Here is a 24,997-nt window from a genome sequence, read left to right on the forward strand (position 1 = left end):
AAACATTAGATGATCATACATTTGGGGTTGTGTGTAGGGATATTCCACCCTGTTCCATTGGTCTGCAGCTCTGTCTTTGTTCCAGTACCATGCTGTTTTAATTGTTACTGCTTTGTAATAAAGTTTGAGGTTGGGGAGGGTGATGCCTCCCATCGTCTTTTTCCCAAGAATTGTTTTAGCTATCTTTGGACGTTTGTTGTTCCATATGAATTTTAAGATGCTTGATCCATTTCTTTGAAGAATGTCATGGGTATACTTATAGGGATCGCGTTGAATCTGTATAATGCTTTGGGGAGTATTGCCATTTTGACAACATTGATTCTCCCTATCCATGAGCAGGGTATATGTTTCCATTTCCTCATGTCCTCTTTTATTTCATGGAGTAGCGTTTTATAGTTTTTTTTGTAGAGGTCTTTTACTTTCTTGGTTAGGCTGATTCCGAGGTACTTGATTTTCTGGGGCACGATTGTGAATGGGATTGCTTTTTTCATGTCCCTTTCCTCTGCCTCATTGTTTGTATATAAGAATGCCATGGATTTTTGGGTATTTATTTTGTAGCCTGCAACTTTACTGTATAAGTCTATTGTTTCTAAGAGTTTCTTAGTAGAGGCTTTTTTTCCTCTAAGTTCAGGTACAAGACAAGGATGCCCACTCTCACCACTTCTCTTCAATATAGTACTGGAAGTACTTGTGATAGCTATTAGACAAGAAAAAGAGATTAAGGGCATCCAGATAGGAAAGGAAGAACTCAAACTCTCACTATTTGCAGACGATATGATACTATATCTAGAGAAGCCTAAAGCCTCTACTAAGAAACTCTTAGAAACAATAGACTTATACAGTAAAGTTGCAGGCTACGAAGGCAGTTCTTTCTTAGACATCGAGTATTTGCCTTTGTTGTTGTTACACCCAGCAGTTCTCAGAGTTTACTCCTGGCACTATGATCAGAGATCATTCCTGGTGGGGTCTGGAACACCAAATTCAGTATTAGAGATTGAACCCTCATTGGCAGATATAAGACAAGTGTTTTACTTGCTTTATTATCTCTCCAGCCTACACTAATATTTTATGAACATAAAAGCATGGTCCTCTTGTACTTAGTGGTTGCCTACCCAGAAATCACAAAAATAGAACAAGTTCATCTTTGCTGATCAGTTTTATATAATTTTGTTTGATTATTTGCATTCTCTCACAATACAAATTAGGACAGCAGAAGAAAATTTTTGAAAAAAATCTTAAGCTTACTGACTCTTGTTAGCATAAAATAGTCAAGACTTTATAATATAGTTGAAAATTATAATTATAGGGCTTTTATAAGTACAAATTTATCTGAAATATTTATGTTTTCTCAATATTTATGTACAAATATTTAACATGGTAAGTTCACAGCTAAGATGCAAGATTTTCAGTAAAAGTCTTCTATTTTTCTGGCTTAAAACGTGCAGAGTATCAGCTATGACAGACACAACATCATGCAGTGGGAGAATATGTTGACTTTTGTTTCTAAAGTAAATCTGTGTGTGTGTATGAGAGAGAGAGCAATGGTTTCAGCAGCTGTGAGTAAAAACAGGAAGAGATTGTGTATCTAAGACATCATTTTTGGTGTATTTGTTCCTCTGATCTTTTAATATTCTAACAAATGTTAGTAGTTGAATTATTAGAGTGGGTTTTATACATTTGGTTCCTATAAGTTGATCCAAAGGCATTTATGAATTTACAAAAGAAGCAATAAGAACTTGGTCTTTATTAAGATGCATTATTGTGACACACACATTCCACCCTTTAAAATAAAGGACACACCAAGCAAAGAACAGTGCTCATGCTTTCATAGTATTTTACCTTCATGCCTGAATAACTCTCCTAATAGACCATCATAGTGGGAGACTTAGACTACAGCAGAGAGTTCAGTGCTTATTGAGTTATAAAAATCTCTTTCCACTGCCTTAACAGCATACATAGTCATCATTTCCATTCACTATATGCAGAATAGGCAATGTCTTCTAGAATTTGGAAGTAGTACTAGGATATTATTTAAATAATTGATTTTATTAGAGACTCATGGTACAGAGCTTATGAGGAACCTGAATAATTGATACTGATGCTAGATAATAAAACATAATTCTGGACCTGATTAAATAGTGTATGTAAATCTTTTTATAATATTATATGCTAATTTATAGAACTGTGCAATTTTAAAAGTTAGCTTATCAAGATAATATAAAACTATTCCCAATTTAATTGTTTCCTAACACTTATATGTACATGATTTTGTGTATATTACACACTCTTACACATATATTTATACACTTCAGATTTTGTTAAAGTCTACCATGACTTCATAATATTTCAGTAATGTTAAATCAGTACATAACAATCTATGTTGTATTATTTTATATTTTTATATATTACTATAAAATTTAGGATTAACCTTTAAAAAATATGTGAATTTTACAACTTTACACATCATCCTAATTATTTAATTATATGCAAAATCATTTTATATGACATGCATATTGAGTTTTAATTTGCACTACTTTTTTGGTGAAATTCTTAAGGGTATTTCAACTTTCTATGATTAAATCAACATAACCCAGTAGTTAGTACCATGTAAAATTGACTAATACACTCTTAGAACAGAAGTTAGATACATATTCTATTTAAATTCATTGGAAGTCTAGGGCTGGGGCTGGTACCAGCTCCGGCTCACGCTCCGCCGGGACTCGAACCGGGTGGCCATGCGTTTGCACAGCCGCTCTGCTGCTGAACACCCAACATCCAGAGCCAGCTAGATGACTTCTGAACCCAGCAAGTGCTCGCAACCATGTCCCCAGATTGTGAACTAAGCTTTTGCTTTATGCTGCCCCAGGAAGGGAAATGATGAAATTTCCCACTTAAATCTCCATGTAATTAATTACTAAAACACAGAAATCATAAACCGCGCAGCTGCTACTGCGGCTGCACGACCTTTTACCTCCTTATTTTCATTCGTGGAGAACTAATTATCAAATGTTTCCTTGTCAATAGGGCCATATTTTGGGGGGATAAACTCCATGAAGAATAGTGAGTTCAGTGTTGAAAACCCAACAACAATAGTGAGTTTTGGGTTGAAATATGGAATGTAATCAAGGTAAAGAGAAAATGAAGTGAATTTTATCAGTTATGCAGGATGGGGTGGGGGGTGGGGGGTGGGACATGTACTGGTTTTTCCTTTTTTTTTTTTTGGTGGTGGAATGTGGGCACTGGTGAAGGGATGGGTGTTTGAGCATTGTATAATTTATACATAAGCCTGAGAACTTTGTAACTTTCCACATGGTGATTCAATAAAATAAATTAAAAAATAAATAAATTCATTTAAAACACTCTATTATGTTTTATTCCTATTCCTAAAAATAATATTGTGAGCATGTACTAATTGTGTTTTTAATATAAATTTATAAAAATTAATTGAACTATTAAGGGAATTCAGATAGTAAAGGAAGAAATCAAGCTCTCACTATTTGCAGATAACATGATGCTATACTTAGACAGCCCTAAAGCCTCTGCCAAGAAGCTCCTAGAAAGAAAGACTCATATAGTAAAGTTTCAGGCTATAAAATGAGTACTCAAAAGCCCATTGCTTTCTTATATGCAAACAATGAGAGAGAAGAAAGTGATATTAAAAAAAGCACGTTAAAATCATGCCTCAGAATATCAAGTACCTCAGAATGAGCTCAACTAAGGAGGTGAAGCACCTGTACAAAGAAAACTTCAAAACACTACTTCAAAAAAATAGAAGAGGACACAGGGAAATGAAAACACATCCCTTGCTCATTGATTGGGAGAATTAACATTGTCAAAATGCCAAAAGTCCACAAAGCATTATACAGATTCAGTGTGATCACTATAAGGGTACCCATGATATTCTTCAAAGAAATTGATAAAACATTCCTGAAATTCATATGGAACAACAAGCCCCCAAGTATAGCTAAAACACTTCTTGGGGGAAAAATATGGGAGGTATAACGTTCCCCAATTTCAATCTGTGTTACAAAGCAGTAATAATTAAACATCATGGTATTGGGACAAAGACAGATCTGCTGACCAATGGTATAGAGTTGAATATCCTTACACACACCCTCAAATATGTGATCATCTAATCTTTAATAAGGGAACAAGAAGCATAAAGTGGAGCAAGGAAAGCCTTTTTAACAAATGGTGCTGGCAAAACTGGACAGCTACATAAAAAAAATGGGCTCAGACCCCTACCTAATACCATGCACAAAAGTCAGATCCAAATGAATTAAAGACCTCAACATAAGACCAGAATCCATAAAATACATTGAAGAAAATGTTGGCAAAACCCTCCATGGCACTGAAGCTAAAAGTATCTTCAAAGATGAAATGTCTCTGACCAACCAAGCAGAAACAGAGACAAACAAATGCGACTATCTTAAACTAAGAAGCTTCTGCACCTCAAAAGAAACAGTGACCAAGATACAAAGACAGCCTACAGAATCAGAAAGAATATTCACCCAATACCCTTCTGATAAGGGGTTAATATTAAGAATATACATGGCACTGGCTGAACTCTACAAGAAGGAAACATCCAATCCCATCAGAAAATGGGGTGATAAAATGAACAGAAACTTTCTCAAAGAAGAAATTTGAATGACCGAAAGGAACAAGAAAAAATTCTCTTCATCACTAACCATCAGGGAGATGCAAATCAAAGCAAGGAGATATCTATCATCTCACACTACAGAGATTGGCACACATTCAAAAGGATAAAAGCAACAGATGTTGGTGTGGATGTGGGTAGAAAGGGACTTTCCTTCATTGTTGCTGGGAATGCCAACTGGTTCAGTCTTTTTGGAAAACAATATGGATTTTACTCAAAAAATCTAGAAATTGAGCTCCTATTTGACCCAGCATTACCACTTATGGGAATATATTCCAAGGGTGCAAAAAAGCAGAGTAGAAATGACACCTACACCTGTATGTTCATTGTATCAGTGTTCACAATAGCCAAAATCTGGAAACAACCTGAGTGCCCAAGAACAGATGACTGGTTAAAGAAACTTGGTACCTCTACACAGTGGAATACTCTGCAGCTGTTAGGAAAGATGAAGTCACAAAATTTGCTTGTAAGTAGATTACCATGGAAAGTATCTTCTTAAGTGAAATGAGTCAGAAGCAGAGGGGTAGACATAAAATGACTGCAATCATTTGTGGAATATTAAATATCATAGTATTAGGCTAATACCCAAGGACAATAGAGACAGGGCCAGAAATATTGCTCCAGTGTTGGAAGCCTGCCTATGAGCTGGGGGACAAGGAAGCTAGGATAGAGAAGGGATCACTAAGTCAATGATGATTGGAGGGATTATTTGGGATGGGAGATGTGTGGTGAAAGTAAAGGACTAAACATTAAGGCCTTTCATTATCTGTATTGCAAACCATAATGCCCATAAGTAGAGAGAAAGAGAGAGTAAGAGGGAAATTGTCTGCCATAGAGGCAGCGGGAGGGGTGGGATGGAAGTCCATCGATACTAAGGAGATTGGTGGTAGAAACTGTACACTGGTGGAAGGATGGATGTTTGTTCATTGTATGACTGAACTCAGACATGAAAGTTTTGTAACTGTAGCTCACAGTGATTCAATAAAATATTAAAATAAATAAATAAAAATAAAAACTAAAAAAAATAAAAGAATGTAGTCAAATGTAAAAGAATATTAATTGAACTGGGTAAAATTAGGGTCATATTTATTTTTAAAAAAGAAAATTAAATGAATGTGTTCTTCCAGACTCTAGATAGAAATCCTCCATAGTCATTTAGTAAATTTCAACTGAATATTCTGATACATGCGGAATCTATTAAATGCCATTTTAATGAGGCCCCACATTTCTTCCTTGATATTTAACTTAATAAAATATACATGCATTTTAATTTTATGCCATGTTTTATAGCATTTTCCATATTATTGATTTATACTTGCTGTGCTACTACCCACCGCCCCACCACCACTGTCCCAACAGTCCTTTCCCTCAATCACTTTGTCACCATACCATAGATTCCTTTTCTGCTGGAACTAACTAAAATCTTATTTGCACTTGGGACTGTCGTATCCAAAGCACTTAACGTAGAAAACATTTGTTCCTCAGTTTAGATAGAGTTATATAGTGCTTTGATTTTTCTTCCACAATGCTTTAAAATCTATCTTAGTTTATAAGATTCTGGCACAAGCTCCATGCAGTAGAAAAAGCATGTTTAAGTGAGCAGAAATTTGTTTTCAAGTCTTAATCCTGCTCATGCTGTGACCTTAAATAAATTTTGCAAGTACTCTACCATTGCCTCATGCATAACTTTGTATTCATAAAACTTATCCTTAATGTATTTTCTGATTCTTTTCAGTTATAATTGGTATTATTTTTAAAGATACCACTATTATTTTGTTAGGGATAACATACATACAGGATAACTTAAACAATAGAAATGGCAGTTTTGGAGGTTAGAAATGAATGCAAGATGAATGTGTTAATAGAAATTTTTTTTCTAAGATTCTTTATTTGGCCATTTTTTTCAGTACTTTGTATGTCTCCTGATCTCGTAATTTAAGGTCATCTGTTATGATGAACTAGGACCACAGCTAATGGTTTAAGCACTGTAGCACTGTCATCCCGTTGTTCATCAATTTGCTCAGGGGGAACCAGTAACATCTCCATTGTGAGACTGGTTACTGTTTTTTTGGCATAACAAATATGCCATGGGTAGCTTGCCAGGCTTTGCCATGTAGGTGGATACTCTTGGTAGCTTGCCAGGCTCTCAAGAGGGATGGAAGAACTGAACCCGGGTTGGCCGTATGTAAGGCAAATGCCCTACCCACTGTGCTATCGCTCCAGTCCATATAGTCACTTTATATGTTGTTGAAGATAGGGCACACGGATATGAATTGAGGCGTGGGAGAGGACACGTAGAGCTAGAATCTTCTCATTACACAACTTGGTGTCAAAGCAAATATGTTAGAAATTCTTTTTAAACATTTTTGAGATAAGTAAAGATTCCAGGAAGTAAGTTTCTAAAGTAGTGCTAATAAATTTTGTGCTTTTATATATCCTTTACACAATTTCCTCCAGTAGTTATATTGAGCACAAGTACAATAAAGTACAATAAAATATTAAAACCAGCAGCTTGACGTTGGTCCAAAGCAGGAGATTTTATCACATTTATAGGTTCATACCAATATAACAATTAAAGTATAAAACTATACTTTATATCATAAAACTCTCCTTGTGGAACCCTCTTATAATCATATCCATACTTTAGTTTAAAAAATAAACTAGACAAAGTGTGCTACACATAAATAGATCCTAAAACAAAAACTGATAAGGCTGCATCACAGCAGCATGCTTTGTGAAAAATAAAATGCCTTAAAACAAGTGAAATTTGTGTCAGTGAGGGATTTGTGAAGTAATTTTCCATCCCTTTAGTAAATTATTATATAACTATAGAATAATTTTAAAACCTCTCTATGTACAATTTTGGAATGATATCCAGGATATGGTACTGGAAAAATAAAAGCCAAGGTAGAGGAAAACATGAATGAACACTCTTTTTGCCTAAGCATTGAAATCGGTAGAGACATATTCTATTCTTTAAAAGAATATTCTTTAAAAGAATATTCTGTTCTTTAAAAGAATAGAATACACTAAAATTCAAGTAGGCTATCAAAGACTACTGGATCATGAAGAAAGATTTAAAAATTCAGTTGAAAGAGGCTCTAATTGATGACAGCTTGAACTAGATCTTCAGAATGTGCATGCTTGTTTATTTTACCAGTGTATTTTGCATGTGTGAAGAAAGTTGCAGTCTAAATTTATTGAAATTACCTTTGCCCTAATAAAATGCATAGAATATATGATCATCTGTGGAAAAAAGGATGCGTTAAGATACTTGTTCTTTTAAACCCAAAAGAAATGAAAATAAACAAAAGTTATTGAAAGAGACTTACATTGCCTCCAAAACAATGCTATTTGAGAATGGATAAAAAACATTAACAATGGATTACATGATTCCTGAAATTTTATATTACAAGATATAATTATGGGTTGGAACGATAGCATAGCGGGTAGGGCATTTGCCTTGTACTCAGCCTACCCCGGTTTGGTTCCTCCGCCCCTCTCGGAGAGCCTGGCAAGCTACTGAGAGTATGCTGCCTGCATGTAACTGTGTTTCGATATCCTAAACACAGTTACAAGTCTAACAATGGAGACGTTACTGGTGCATGCTTGAGCAAATCGATGTACAATGGGATGACACTGCTACAGTGCTACAGTGCTACCCTCTATGATATAATTATAATAAAAATTAATTTATAAAGAAATAGTGGAGGGACCTTCTGCGCCTAAAGACTTTGATTCCAGATATCTAACACATTCGGGCATCCAGCGCAGCATCTAATAGCAATGCACTGGGACTGCGAACTGAGCTACAACTCTGTGCTGCCAGGGGGTGGATTTTTTCCTCCCCACCCTCTCTTCCTGCAAGGAAAATGGCGGGTTGGCAGCACCCACGTGGCAGGCGCCATCTTCTAAGACTCCAAAGCCAGAGGTATTCGGTTTTTACTTTTGGGGCTCCCAGGAACTCATGGGAAGGGGGCGTAACTGGCATGCCCTTGGCCCAGATAAATCCGGAGCCACTGAGCGTGAATCGGACCCTCTGCGCCTAAAGACTTTGAATTCAGAGACTTCTTACAGCAATGCACTGGGACTGTGAGCGGGGCTATGTAATTTCTGGCAGAATTTTCCCTGGACTTTATACAGAAATCCAAAACCGCGTGGAAGCGGCAGCATCCTCGCGACTTAACATTTATAATTGTCAGCAATGTGAAACGGTTCCTTTTGAACAGGTCTGAGTTGGGGGGAAACTCCAAATAATTACAGTAAATTTTTGTTGAAATATTGAAGGTTATTAATGTAGCAGCCACCTCTCTGGACTGTGAACTAAGCAAAAGCCCCATGCTGGCTGACGCGGCGTGGCGTACACCATACTATGAGGCGTGGGAAGGGGGATGAGGGGGAAAAAAAAGGGAAAAGGAAAAAGGAAAAAAAAAGAGAGTTATGTACTTGTAGCAGTGGGGCTACATATCTCTTCATTTCCAGCAATGGAAAACTAATTATCAAATGCTTCCTTGGTAGTAGGTCTGTCTCTCTTGGGTGGAAACTCCAACAACTATAGTGAGTTTTGTGTTGAATTATGGAATGTAATCAAGGTAAAGAGAAAATGAAGTGAAATTCATTAGTTATACAGTAGGGGATAGGGGGTGGGGGCAGGGGGTATACTGGGGTTTTTGGTGGTGGAATATGGGCACTGGTGAAGGGATGGGTGTTTGAATATTGTATAACTGAGACATAAACCTGAGAACTTTGTAACTTTCCACATGGTGATTTAATAAAAAGTTAAAAAAAATAAAAATAATCAGATTAGAAATGGAAAAATAAATAAAGAAAGAAATAGTGGGGCAGGAAAATTGACTCTGACTCCTCTACAACATTCTAGTGGACCAACTTTTATTCTAAAGTTTGGTAAATAAGTAGGGGGAATATTCAACTTTTCACCTGAGTTAACCATACCAGTTGATGAGAATGTTTCCCTTTCTAGAAATATGCCTGTTCATGAAAAAAGAATGACATCATTAAAATATCACTATACTATGCAGAGTTTTAATGGAATAATGAATCAGTGACTATATTTAATATCACAAAAGAGAGAGATTTGAACATTTTATGACACTTGGGATAGAAACGAGTGATAGAAGCACAAAATAGCACTATGAAGTAGTCTGCCAAAGTCAAAGTGGAGGATCTATGGCTCAGTGGTAAAGCTCCATGATTTTTATGCTTGAGATGTGCATTCAGTCCCCAGCATCCCCCCCCACACACACACCTTGAAAAAAAATTCAAAGTATATTGAGGTTAGCCCTTCAGCTTTATCCACATATTTATAGTAATCATGCATAGGAGACATTCAATGGTATCACAGGATGCAATACTCATAATTGAAAAGAAAGAAAACTAGAGATCAAATTGTTGAGTTTCCTTAAAAATAACGACAAATGTATTCATAGATTCAACTTAGTCCTAATAAAATTTAAACAGTCCACCTTTCAATTTATTTTTGAATAAATTCTGATATAATGGGAAAGTTTTCTACTGAGTTAGATAGTGAGTGGTATTAGAGTTTTGTCATATTTTCTCATTGTAGTTGTTTTATAAAAGATAAACCACTGTCACTGGAACTAGAAAATAGCCCTAACCTTTAATAACATAAACATTTTTCTCTTCAAGGGGACAATAGTCTCAAATAATTGTGATGCATAAAGTCCCAAACCACAGAGAATCTTGGTTCCAGTGTCATTTCTGGTCTACTTTCAAAACTAATATTTGAGTTTGAGAGTAACATATCTTTTCCTTTCCAAAATGTGTTCCTAAACCACATCCCTAACAAATACTTTCTGGAAAAGAGATTTAATAACCATTTTTATAATAAATGAAGTCTATGATAACTTGGGAAATAAATAGAAAATTTTAATTTGGCAGTAATAATTTATTGTTTTTGACATTTTTTTTGATTTTTTAAAAATTTTTATTGAATCACCATGTGGAAAGTTACAAAGTTCTCAGGTTTATGTCTCAGTTATACAATATTCAAACACCCATCCCTTTACCAGTGCTCATATTTCCACCACCAAAAACCCCAGTATACCCCCGTCCTTGCCCCCCCCTCCAACTGTATAACTGATAAATTTAACTTCATTTTCTCTTTACCTTGATTACTTTCCATATTTCAACACAAAACTCACTATGGTTGTTGGAGTTTTCCCCCAAGAAAGAGAAGCCCTACTACCAAGGAAGCATTTGATAATTAGTTTTCCATTAAAAAATTGTATGTTTTCAGTTTTTAGAAAAGGTCCTCCTCCGTCTGGATCCCCGGTGTTGCTGGCCCGGTTTCGGGTCCGGAGCATTCTCTGGCCACATTGCTCACCAGAATGCCCAGCTTCTTCTCTGTTGAATGTGGGAAGATGGTGCCTAGGGTGGGTCGAGGGCGTGACTTCCGGCAGCCGGGGCCACTTGGAGGCTGGGCTGGCACTGCCCCACTCCAGTGCCCCCCCCCCATGGTTCGGAGCCATCCCAGTCCCGCATCCTGGAGCCATGTTAGTTGCTGCTCAGTGTCGCCGGGGCTCTATCTGGAGAAGGTGTACCAGCTGTATCTCCTCCGTCTGGATCCCCGGTGTTGCTGGCCCGCTTTCAGGTCCGGAGCATTCTCCGGCCGTGTTGCTCACCAGAATGCCTGGCTTCTTCTTTTTGACATTCTTGACCACAGTACGCTTTTAAAAATTATCTAAGCCATTAACATATTGTGAAACATTATAAACTTGTTTTAGATGTTATGTTTCCCCAAAAATTAAAAGGGAAAGGAAAGGTTGTTCACATTAACTTTTTTGATCCTTTACATTTTTGAAGTGTCATATTTATCCCCCTTTCTTCTGTTTTCTTATTTGTTTGAATTTTTATTCTTTTATTTCTTCAACAATGGGACTACTGTGTTACAGTGCAGTGCAGTGCAGTACTTCTTCATCAGTCTAGTTAGTGATTTTTTCAGTTTTGTTTATTCTTCTGAATAAACAGCTCCTGCTTCATTTGTCTCTTGAGTAACTTTTTAACTTTCTATATCACTGATTTCTGCTCTAATTTTATTTTTTCCTTCCTTCAAGATGATTGGGTGCTCTATTACACTTCTAGTTTCCTAAATTTTGAGGTTTGCCTCTTTGCTTGAACTTTTTTTGTTTTCTGGCATAAGCCATATTTCTATGAAGTTACCCATTGGTAACACTTTTGCTATATCTCTTAGGTTTTTATAGTCTGTGTTTTCATTCTCTGGCTTAAGGAATATCTTATTGAAAGTGAGCAAACCCAGAAGTTTTCAGGACTTACTCCTGGCTGGAGCAATCGCACAGCGGGTAGGGCATTTGCCTTGCACTCGACCGACCCGCATTTGATTCCTCCACCCCTCTCGGAGAGCCGGGCATGCTACCAAGTGTATCTCGCCCGCAGGGAAGAGCCTGGCAAGCTCCCCGTGGCATATTTGATATGCCAAAAACAGTAGCAACAAGTCTCATAATGGAGATGTTACTGGCACCTGCTTGAGCAAATCGATGAGCAACAGGATGACAGTGACAGTGATACTCCTGGCTCTGTGCTCATGGATCATTTCTAAAGATTACTAAGGGGACCATATTCAGTGCAAGGGATCAAACCCAGGCCAATCACATGCAAAGTAAGTGTCCTACCCACTGTATTATCTCTTCAGCCCTCAAGAAACTTTTATATTTCTTCTTTACTATTTGACCCATTGGTAAATAGAAAGAGGAAAGAAAGCACATCGCTTGTTGCTCTCATTTTTAAATAAATCATGGTTGGCTGCATTTCCTTCTCTGACCAAACATTATGAAACAAAGATAATGTCAAATGTAAAATTTTACCTTAACTTATGGAATGCTTAACTTTTTCCTGAGAGTGACAATCTACATGAATGAAAGATGAATCTTGTCTATAGAGTAAGTGATATCTAAGATTAATAATGCAGTTCTTGTTATTGTCTTTCTGAAACTGCTCAATTTGTTAAAATTCAAATGTTTGTATGGAAGGAGTTTTACTGAAGTAACTTTGCAACTTTAAAGTAACAATATTATCTGTTTCACTTGCACATTATATGAAAACCAACATGTGTATATACTGCATTAAATTTATCAATGAAAGTTTAAATTTTGACCTGAACATACAATTTTTTGGTCAATATTTAATCAGCCCATTTGCTCTTTTCACTTCTGGTGTCTATTAACTGGTTCTAAAACCTTAACATTGAGTTTTGTTTTATTTAGCACATTAATGTGTTTGCTTTTTCTATGTAGCACATATTAGTAAAAGCATACAAACACTACTTTTTCTTTCTGACTTCACTGAGGATAATACTCTCTATGCATATCATGTTATTGCACATGGAATGGGCTGTAGTGATAGCACAGTGGGTAGGGCATTTGCCTTGCATGCAGCTGACCCAGGTTCAATTCTTCCAACCCTCTCGGAAAGCCCGGCAAGCTACCAAGAGTATCTTGCCTGCACGGCAGAGCCTGGCAAGCTCCCAGTGGCGTATTCAATATGCCAAAAACAGTAATAACAAGTCTCACAATGGAGATGTTACTGGTGCCCGTTCAAGCAAATTGGTGAGCAATGGGATGAAGGTGATAGAGTGATACAAATGGAATGATTTCATTGAGTTTATTAAAAACTGAATAACATGCCATTGTGTAAATATACTGAATCTAATTTGTTCTTATATCTTATCCTTGTCCTTGTTCTTTTTATTCTTGTTATTCTAGTATTGTTGTTGTTGTTGCTGTTATTGTTCTTCTCCTCCTCCTCCTCCCCATCCTCCCCTTCTTCCTCCCTTTCCTCATCCCCTCCTCCTCTTCCCTTCCTCTTCTTCCTCCTCTTCTTCCTCCTCCTCCTCCTTTTCCTCCTTCTCCTCCTCTTCTACTTCTTCCCCTCTTCCTCCTCTTCTTCATCCCATCCTCCTCCTCCTCCTTCTCCTCCCCCTTCTAATCCCTATCACTTCTTTTATCATTAGGAATAAAAGTGTGTCAAATTCTTTCATTGTAAACAATAATACAGGAAATGTGTGGATTCATACATTTTGGTTTTTAATCAGTATCACCAATGGTATAATTTACTACACTTGTATACAATTTACCATAGTCACAAATAATAGCATTTACATATTTCACTCATTCATTGAATTGTAATTTATTTCTTCCCTTTTAGTTATTTCTACTTTATCTATATAATAGTATGTTATTCCATACATTTCCTGTGATGAGGCTTTGTTTTGTGCATTGGGAATTCTCAGGGACAAATCTTTTAAAATATAGACGTGTTACAAACTTCCAATAGACTATGTGGAATTATAGGATGGGAAAATGAGATCCTTAAAGTGAGAAGAACTCCTTAAGTCATGCTTAGTGACTTTAAACAAGGACAAAAAGGACTGAAATTATCTTCTATATACACAAATACCTTAAATTCTTTGTATAAGGGAAATTAGTTTCTTACTAAATAATCAAAGAGATGATTAATCCACACTCACATAGGACACCTGCTTGCCCATTGCCTGACACATAAGGACATGGGTTAGAAATTGCAAAGCACAAATTAAACAAACTTCATTTCATGCTATGTGAAACTCAAATCAATGACCCTATTTTATCATTGATAGTCTTGGATTACAAATAAAAGTACCTGCTTTGCTTAACTTGTCTTTTATTTATTTTTTTCTATTTGAAACATTTAGGTTCTTTCTTTTTTTTTTCTTTTTCTTTTCGGGTTTTCGGGTTACACCCAGCAATACTCAGGAGTTACTACTGGTTCTTCACTCAGGAATTACTCCTGTTGGTACTTGGGGCACAGTAAGAGATGCCAAGGATCAAACCTGGGTTAGCTGGGTGCAAAGTGCTATAGTTTGGGTTCTAAAATTGTCTTTTAATGTATTCAAGATGAAATGGAATAGACCCATTAAACAAACTTTGAAGCAAATTTGGGTTTTATTTAATTCATTTGATTCTGTCTGTTTATCAAAAGTTACCATGTGGCTTTTCATGGTTGAGAGTGTCAGTCATATATGAGCTGGCTATTCACATTCTGATTCATAGTTTTTCCTATGAGTGATTTGCATGTATCTAGCTGGCATCAAACTTCAAAGTTTATTTCCATATGAATTTCGGGATGGATTGATAGCAGAACGGATAGGGTGTTTGCCTTGCATGAAGCTGACCTGGGTTCAATTCCTCCTCCCCTCTCGAAAAGCCCAGCAAGCTACTGAGAGTATCTCACCCACACCGCAGAGCCTGGCAAACTACCATGGCATATTCGGCGTATTTGATATGCCAAAAACAGTAACAAGTCTCACAATGGAGACATTACTGGTGCCTACTCACTCAAGCAAATTGATGAGTAACAGGATGACAGTGACTGTGATTTCTATTGAACTAATATAGTTATTGATTTACTGATGGTAACAAAAATGAAATAGCAAATATTTAAATCCACATGCTGTCTTGAAGGCAAAATTAAATATACATTTCCAATTATTTTAAAGAATATAAATATGAATTGGGTTTCTTTTCTAGTTTTTAAATTCATTTTTATCTATTTATTTTTAATAAAGGTAGCTGGCTGGATATATATGGAATCAAAATTCTACTGATATTATGAGATAGTTGATAGTTAATAGTTGATAGATTTTTAGTATTTATTTTAACTCTCAGTCAAATTTTGTGAAACTATAATGTTAATTGAATCTTTAGGAACCGAGGGATTGAGTCTTTATGAATTTACATAATTATGCCTTAATATCACTGTCACTATAATCCCATTGTTCATCGATTTGCTGGAGAGGGCACCAGTAATGTCTCCATTGTGAGACTTGTTACTGCTTTTCACATATTGAATATGCCATGGTTAGCTTGCCTTAATATATTTTTAGAAAAACTATGTAAAAGGTAACTTTAGTGTCTTATTTTTTTAACTTAGTGTGCGATATTAGCACGTAAAAATTTTTTTGAATGATGGCCACCTATTTTGCTCATTTCAGGAGACAGACCACTAATTTTTCAAATATTTTGAGGACTAGCTCCACAATATATAGTATTAATCATATTAAGTGCTAAAGATTTTACTGCCTTTTATTCCAAATGTCTCATAAAGCAAAAGTTAATGGTAGTGCAATGATAATTCATAAAATCCAGTGCAATGTGACCTTTTTCCTTCTTTTTATTCCAGGAATATAATGGATAAAAAATGGCCCGTGATCAGAGTAGGTACTCCGAAGCATATACTTTACAGAAAAGATTGCAAGCTTTTTGATTTTTTGGTCCGAGCAACATCTGTAGATGAGAATATTCCCTTTTGATAAGTTTAGTTGAGACAGTGATAGAACTTTGAATGTATGAGGTAATATTCAAGGTTTACATTTAAGGTATCAATTTTTCAGTCTGCTCTAGACATCTACTGAATACCCTGATTCCTTATTAGTAGAATCTTCTTTCTGTTAACACAAGATTAGATAGTTGAATCTGGGAACATTGCCAATTGTTATTGTCATATTATTATCCTTTGTGTTTCAAAATTCAATCAAAGCAGACTTCTATCAGAACCAAGGTCGAGGGTGAGTGGCTTATTATTATGTGCTTATGGTCAGTATTGAATTGCTCACATTTTTCTGCTGCCATTTTGGTCATGTTCTGTCTAATTAATAAGTGAAGCACTGGAAATGACAATTTCATTATAAATCCATGCAGAACCTTCCTTGTGTATGTTTTATAACTTCTGAGAAGCTATAGTTTATCTCTGACACAAAATTATGCTAATTATAGTCATCTTGATAAAACATTTTAATCTCAGTGTTAAAAATAAAACAATAGAAATGGCAAATTTCATGGATTTTCAAACAGGAAATCTAGAAAACTCATGAATTGACCTGGGGAAAGAAGACATGAAACAACTGTGATCATTTGGCATTTTGGTAACTGGAAAATTCTTTTGGTAAATATTGGAGTTTGTTTGAAGAAAGGAAGAGGCTGTATTGTTTTTAGCCATACCCTGGACACCAAGTATATTGGTTCTGAAATATTAGTTTACAGGTCATTATGTTATATTTTAAAGACAAAATCTAAGTTATAAAGTCAATATTATTATTGCTGGAGCAATAGCACAATGGGTAGGGCGATTGCCTTGCACACCGCCTACCCGGGTTCGATTCCTCTGCCCCTCTCAGAGAGCCAGGCAAGCTCTCCGTGGTGTATTCAATATGCCAAAAACAGTAACAACAAGTTTCACAGTGGAGACATTACTGGTGCCCGCTTGAGCAAATCAATGAGCGACGGGATGACAGTGACAGTAACAGATTATTTAAAAGTCAAAAGAGAAGAATCAGAACAGTCACATAATATTTACAATGTTCAGGCAGTGTGGCAGCCTTAAAGATGAAAGGTTTATACCTTGAAGCATCTAATGCTATGGTGATAGAAAGAATTTAGTCTATTCACAATGAACACACATTAAAAGAGAAAAAAAATAACTAGGATTCTGGCTCAATAAATCATTAATTTTGTAATCTTTTCAGAACAATATTTTAGTAAATATGGCTTAAAGTCAATTACTAAAAAACAATTTACTACAAGTTTCTGGTATTTTTTGAGATATTTCTTCTGCTATTAGATTTAAAATAAACACAATTTATTCCTATAAACTGCTGTAAATCTTTCTTACTCTCAATTTCTGACATGAATCATAAGCTCACTCAAAAAATTACTCAATTACAAATGATGTGAGCTGATCTTGAGAGTTCAAAGACCTATTTAAAATGTAGTTAGGCTATTGGAACAAATTACTATGTTCTGTTCATATACTAACATGAAATCAATACAATTTTCTAACCTGACTGTTATTCTGAGCATGATTTTGCCAATGGAAATGCATTATAGTATTCCTTAAGCTGATTGATAATATGCATATAAAAATTGAGATTCTGTGGTTTTTGTAATATTAATAATGATTTCTCATGCACATAATTCCAAATTGCACCCATCTTCTGTATCCACCTCCCTTCCCATGGACCCCTACATCTGTCTGTCTCAATCTCCCCACAAAGTTATTTATGTAGACAAGTTCTCCCATTATGTTGTCTTTGAAATGTTTTTGTTACCTTGACTTGTATCATGAAGCCCCACATATTAAAGATGATGAATAAAATTTCAATATATATTCAAAAATAAGATTTGAAGTCCCTAGACATTCCCATCAGAAGTGTTGGGAATTCAGTTGAGGTTAATTGATATAAACTGTCCCTAAATTTATTTACACCGCACCCCCCCCACACACACACCTATGTTTTTCCAAAGTACATTTTAAAAACTGTGTCATGTATTTCACGAACTAAACTAAACTAAAGATGAGAGTAAATGTGATTATGTGAATTAAATTTAAAGTCATGGGTAATCAAAATCTTTAGGAATAAACAAAATGAACAAAACTTCACATCTATGTGTAGTTTCAGATCCTATGAATCTTTTGGTGTAGAGAATGCATTTAACAGTTCAGAGTTCAGTGTTTAATATTATTTTTACTAGTACAGAAATAAAGATAGCTGAAGAAGCAGAATGAGAGTTCCACTAACAGAGCAGAACTCCAAACATCATTCAATCAGATCTTCTGTATATAGATTGTGGTTCAGAAATCTAACTTCCAAGTGTCTTTGACAAGCCCTTTGTAAAAAGAATTTGCTCTACTAAATAAGTCTCAGTCTTCTATTAATCATTCCTCAACAATAAAAAATAATTATAGGAATAAACAAAATAATTCCAAACAGCTGGAAGAATAAGATACCTTCACAAGTAAAAAGACAAGGAAATATTTTGTACATAATGCATTTGACAAAGGGATACTATCCAAGATATAGAAAGAATTCACAAATCTTGACAACAGAAAAATAGCCTCATCAGAAAAATGGAGAGAGGAGCTGCAAGGATACATCCTCCAAATATAAAAATGATCAGATATAGAAAGAAGTACTCATTATTATTTACTAACAGGGAAATTTAAATCAAAAGGTCAATTAGATGTCATCTCACATTAGTGAAAATGACTTACATCAAGGAGTAAGGCAGCAAGTAGTGTCGGTGAGGATGAGGTAAAAAGGAGCTTTCAATCGCTCTTCATAGAATTACTGTCTAGTTCAGTCAGCATTTTTGAAAAACAGTGTGGAGATTTCTTTAAAAAATTAATAGAACAAGCATATAAACTGGACAGCTATCCCAAAAGGATTGAAAGATAAATTTTCAAGGACATATGCATGAAAGTGATCATCACAGCGTTTTGTACATTTGGGAAAATCTGAAAACATTCCCAATGCCCAACAACGAAGAAGTGGATTATGAAACATAGTATAATTACACAACTGAATATTAAAGAGCTATGAGAAAAGATGAAATCTTCCAATTCACTGCCACTTAAGAGGAGTTAGAGGGCATTATGCTAAGTGAAGTGAGTCAGAAGGGAAAAAGACAAACAGCAGATGACCTAGATCACACGTGGAACATAAAGAAACAAAGCAAAGGAATATACAATTCTCAATGGAAACAACCCCTGAGATCTATCTAAGGGAATGATAACTTAAACTAAAAACAGGAGACATGGGGGTTGGACAGAAGGAGAATGAAACTAAAGCTGTGGTCAAGGGTTATTGATGCTCTGGTGGTGAAGGTGATGCAGTAGCATTGCAAATATAAGACAGTAACATGGAAACTGTTGTAAACCGTATTACTTCAATAAAGAAAACTGACCAAAAATATAAACTTGAAATTCCACTTTTTTTTTTTTTTTGCTTTTTGGGTCACACCGTGTGATGCTCAGGTGTTACTCCTGGCCCTGCACTCAGGAATTACCTGGGGTGTATTCAGGGGACCATATGGGATGCTGGGAATCCAACCCCGGTCGGCCGCGTGCAAGGCAAATTCCCTACCGGCTGTGCTATCGCTCCAGCCCCAAAATTTCACTTTTAGAATGGAAAATGTGTCCTGATGTCATGCTGATTTAGTTTCACGATCTAAAGGAAATGATATCCTTGATATCTATCAAGGAAATGATAGAGAGCTTTTTTTAGTAAATACCGCTTTGAAGGATAAAAAAGTTCACATACAAAAATAATTGAATTCGCCACTCACTTTTTCTTATGATTATTCACTAGATCAAAATCTTTCATTTTATTTAATATAAATTTTATCTGAAGACTAAAATTGATGTCATTATTTTCTGTACAATTTATAGCATAATAGTATACTTGCATAATAGTTTATGTTCTAAATTATTTTAATCTTGTGTGAATATATGAAGGGCAGTAAGAGGATGTTTTTATTTTATATATGATGAATCTTTAAAGTGATGATTAAAGGAAAAATTTTAGATGACAGATATAAATCAATTATATATAATTTTACAACAGGAAATTAAGCATGATGATTATAAATCATAATTCATTTTTACCATGAAGTAACTTATTGCAGAACAAGTGTGCTTTGATTATGAAATATTTTATTAACATAGGGGAAATAAATCTGTAGTTTATATCAAGAAACCAAAATCACTCAACATTTGTTAACATGGATATCTTCAATCAGGATAAAAACTTGACCTTATGATCCCACAATTAGTTATTATAACAGAAGTATAGAGTTTTCATCATTTATAAAATTTTCTAATTTTACTTTATGACCACGGCTATTAATCTATATCAAAACAATTTATAGCTCCTCACATAAATAAATTAGAGTTTTTTAAACATTTATTATAGAAAATAAGGAATTTGCAGGGTATGATTGATCTACTTTGTTGATTCTAGCTTATAGTCTCTTCAAAAGAACTTTTATTTGCATCTTTTTTTTCACTTAAAATTTATTTAACATCTACTAAGTACCAAGTTCCAGTCTTTCATGGAAATTAACATTCTGAGAAACAACTTGGCATAAAATAAGTAAATATATGTATATATTTTCAATGCACAATACAATTTTACCTAGTGTTGACTGCAGTGTAAACTATCAGAATAGAGTGAAATGATGATGGCGGGGTTGTGGGAAATAAATAAGTTTAGATAGGGAAGGAATAATGTTTTCACAGAGACATAAACTAAATAAAACAACCAAAGAGAATTTAATTCAAAACATTTCATTTAGAAGTGAGGGACATATTCGTTGTAACTACTTGTTTGTTTGCTCGTGAAGAACATGATTGCTATCTCTAATTCTTAGCATGCTGATATGATGATAGTTTATTTTTTTAGAAAGTATAGTATTGATTTATTGAGATTCTGTTTCTCAGTGATACTCTGTTAAGTAATAATAAGTGAACTGTAAATATTCCAGAAAGTGATGATTTTATCAAGTGCTCATGACAAAAATATTTGCATGCAGATAGATAGTCAACGTTGTTTATAAATAATGCAAGTCAAATAAACTGAAAAGCATCATTCTAAAATAGATTTGGGAATCAGTCGATTGTCAACAAGTTATTCCCATTTCAAATTTCTCAAAACATTCTTGTTTTAGTTGACTATAAGATTGACTAGGATGTGCCATGATAATGCTATTCACATTGGTATGGTAGATGCTCTATACCTTACCTTCTTTTTGTTTATTTGCCCTATATGTTATTGATTCCATGTGGTTCTCAAGGTTCCTGTACACTTAGAAGCAAAACAATGCAAAACAAAACAAAGCATCTTCTTGCCTTAATAATTACCATTTCTGTCAATATTGATAGAACTTTCTAAAAAAACTCAGCTGGGAATGTCAGTGAGATCTTTGACTTTAACTTGGCAAATAAGAGTCGCCTATGTTTTGTTCCCTCAAGAGTTAAGCTAAGCATTTTTCATAGAAGATTACAAATCAGATTTTAAAGAAAGACCGCAAAGCTTTCTCTGAGTTTGGGACCACAGAGTATTTAATACATTATTCTCCTGTACAAATAACTCATTCTTATAGGTGTTTGAAAGGAAAAATTGTATTTTGTGGATGCTATAATTTAAGTAATTCAGATACATCTTCTTGGGAGACTCTTAGCAAATTTCTTCTGTGCAAATGTTACTTTTTTCCTTCAGTTGCTTTTTCCTGTCATAGAGATATTGCTTGGAACAGAATGAAAGGACTCATATCAACTCTGAAATTATACTAAGTTTAGCTAAGTCAGTTATCTCTAAGCCAATTTAATCAACTTTAAATAAAAAAACATATTTACCACGTAAATGTATCACATTAGACAAATTTAGTAGATGATCTAATATGACTATTCTAAAACCTACACTTCCTATACTACGCAAAAGAATTTCAGTGGTAGAGTGCATGCCTCATAAGTGTGAGGCTCCAAGTCTGACTCCAAGAAACGGCGTTAGGCAGTCCACGAGTCTAAAGAATGGCATTGGCTATCCAAAAAGAAAAAGAAGAATTTCAATTGAAATCAAAATCTAGGATGGTTACATGAAAAACTTATGTGTTACCCTAAAAAATAAATCTCATTAAAATTTAAGTCTATAAAAATAAAATAAATGTCTATTCTTAAATGAGGTCATCTATCGCTGCAAAGAATAATTGACTGGGTAGATGTTATAATGTAAAGAATGCAAATATTTTGAACCATAAAGTACATTGATAGTTACAAAATAGAAGATTTCATATTGGAGGAGTCTTTAATGTGTTTCTTTAATTAATTTATTGAGGTATACAAACTTTTTCTGATGGTTGACCTTAAACAAAACGACTGTGATTTTTCATGAAAGTATATGAGCTGTGGATTTGTCATGGTGTGTGACCTCTATCTGTAAGAATATCTGTGCATCCCAAGTAGGAGATGGGTTGGCTGGTGCTTGGGTATAGCACCTTTGGCTTTAGAGAACCACAGATATATCCATAAAGAAGTTCACAAAGCTCTGGTGAGGGGAAGGGTACGTATTTCCCCAGGGTCTGGATTAATAGGTTCATGGCCAGAACCAAAGACTGTCTCTGCCAGTGCTGCCATTGCTTTCTGCACTGGCTTTGTGGGTTCTCTGGTAAAGACTGCAGCTAAGCAATTGTGAAGTAGGTAGTTTCCCAGTTCATCAGGCACTGACGAAGGGAAAACCTGGGTATTGGAATTAGGTTTTTCCATGTTCACCCAGCCTATACTGCCATCTCTCTAGATGTCTAGGCATCAGTCACTGTGGGCTAGAATGACTGAGTTGCCAATACTTTTTCAGAGGCAGTTGCCCCGAGAGGGATGCAATGTCTTGCTGTTTGTGGGCAAGAGATGACTTCAAGTGCCTGTTAGTCTGTGATAGTGCCCCACTCTGAACCCTACAAGGTTCTCTGTCTTAAATATAATCCCATATTAGTAAATCATATTTCTGGAATTAACCTTCTTTAATGAATTACTTCAAATATTAGTATTTCATATAATAAAATTAATAGACACCATATTTATTTTTAAAATATAATTCTCAGGTTGAGGGATGAATTATTTTGTCCCTATATGGACAAAGTATCCTCCAGGATATTTGGTTTTAGTTCTGAGAAGGTAACACAGGGCCTTATTCATGACAGAAAAGTTCTCTACCACTAAGCTGTATGGCTATTTTTAATTTATTCTAGTGTAATAAAAATGTCAAGCTTTTATCAGATTTTCCAGTGTCATCAATTAGATATTTAAAGTTGACTATTCACCAAAAACTAGAAGTCATTATGTTGCTTTGTAAAAATTGTTTTTGCAAGATGGAGATGTAAAAATAACTATTTCTTTGCTCTAGAATTATTTTAAATTGTATATAATGAAAACATACAGTCAGAGAAATCTATATTGATGCTCTATCAGAAACTATTAGGATTATTGGTCGTATACCTTAAAAAGTATACAAATGCTTAAAATATAACATTTTTAACTTTAAGAATACAATTGCTTGTAGAATTTAGAAAAATAATTTATTCCTTAGAAAAATAAGAGTAAAATTTTTTTCAAATGATACTTTCATATTCTTGGTTGTGCTGCATAAAAGTCACTTTCATAACCTAGAAAATGGTATCAAGCTCCAAATAAAGCATACCACAATGGCAGACAGGTTTTTATGACAAAAAGCATTTTTGAACTTTTCTTCATAACGCTCTGTATTACATTCATGTATTTGAAATATAGATCAGTATGTGAAGAATCATTTAAGTTGTCAATTGAACAGAATGTAATTCACTTAATATTTTTTGAGTACCAGTCAATCATAAATCACTGAACTAGGCCTTAACAACAATTCTTATAGGCATAAAAAATAAAATTTGTCACACATTCAAAAAATAAATCTGTCTGTATTAACCCTTGCTTTAATCATATATATCATTGGCAATATCCTGTTGTAAATATGAGCCATTCAACAATGTAAAATCTTTACTGTTTCTTGGGTCTATTCATGGAAAATAGTTCATCTTTAGCTCCCTTTAGTACCACTAGCCCTGTAAAAAAACCTCACAAGTGAACTAATGAACCAAATATGCATGTATGTGCACTTTTTAATTTTGTCAGAATTTTTTAAATTATTCTTCCATTATCCTTCCCCTAAAATGTATTTAGCATTAATTTCCAGTACAGTTCCAAACTTGTTGCTTTTCAATTTCAAAATATATACTTGAGTACATTCTTACACTAATATTTTTTATTAAAATTTGCTATTATGAATAAACTGACCATTTGGCACTCAGGCCCAGGGATGCGGAGCTGCTATTCCAGCAGTGCTGGGACTGACAGGGCCACAGCAGGCAGTGCTTGGGATGGGCCTAGAGTGCTCAAGCATGACTACAAAGCACTCTAGTCCTCTGAGTGATCGTCCCAAGCCCAGAAACCCAATTGTCTAAAGGAAATAAATTTAAAAAGGTGTTTGGTTCTCCACTGAGACTTCTCTTGTTTTACTTTGGTGACACCCAACGATGACTAGGAATCACTCCTGGTGTGCGCTGGGGACTGTATGGGATGCCGGGGATCAGACCTGGGTCAGCCATGTGCAAGATAAGAACCTTACTCACTGAATGGTCACCGAGCCTCCACTAAGAATTCTTAAGGACAATGACGTCCCTGGGCCTGAGTGCCAAATGGTCAGTGAGATTGAGAAATCCTGAAAATGGCCCCCGTGCCCCTAAACTGCCGGAGAAATAACACACACACGGTTTCTGTAAAGAAAATTCCTGTGTAGCACAAACACTGCCTCCTAGGAGGCAGCATTAGAAAAGAATTTGCAATGTCTACTGCTCTTAGGACTACTTTATCCTATGTAGGACCTACAGACATATGCTTGGGGTTCTCCCTGCCACCCCCAAAACTAGTCTCATGTTCTCTTTATTATCC

General features: G+C 35.2%; 1 protein-coding gene across 10 annotated transcripts in view; it reads left to right on the forward strand.

Moving 5' to 3' along the window:
* MAGI2 (membrane associated guanylate kinase, WW and PDZ domain containing 2) overlaps positions 1-24,997 on the forward strand; it is a 1,445,467-nt gene that overhangs the window by 379,089 nt on the left and 1,041,381 nt on the right. The window lies entirely within an intron of this gene.

The sequence above is a fragment of the Sorex araneus genome, chromosome 1, assembly GCF_027595985.1.
Source record: "Sorex araneus isolate mSorAra2 chromosome 1, mSorAra2.pri, whole genome shotgun sequence".
NCBI classification, from domain to species: Eukaryota; Metazoa; Chordata; class Mammalia; order Eulipotyphla; family Soricidae; genus Sorex; species Sorex araneus.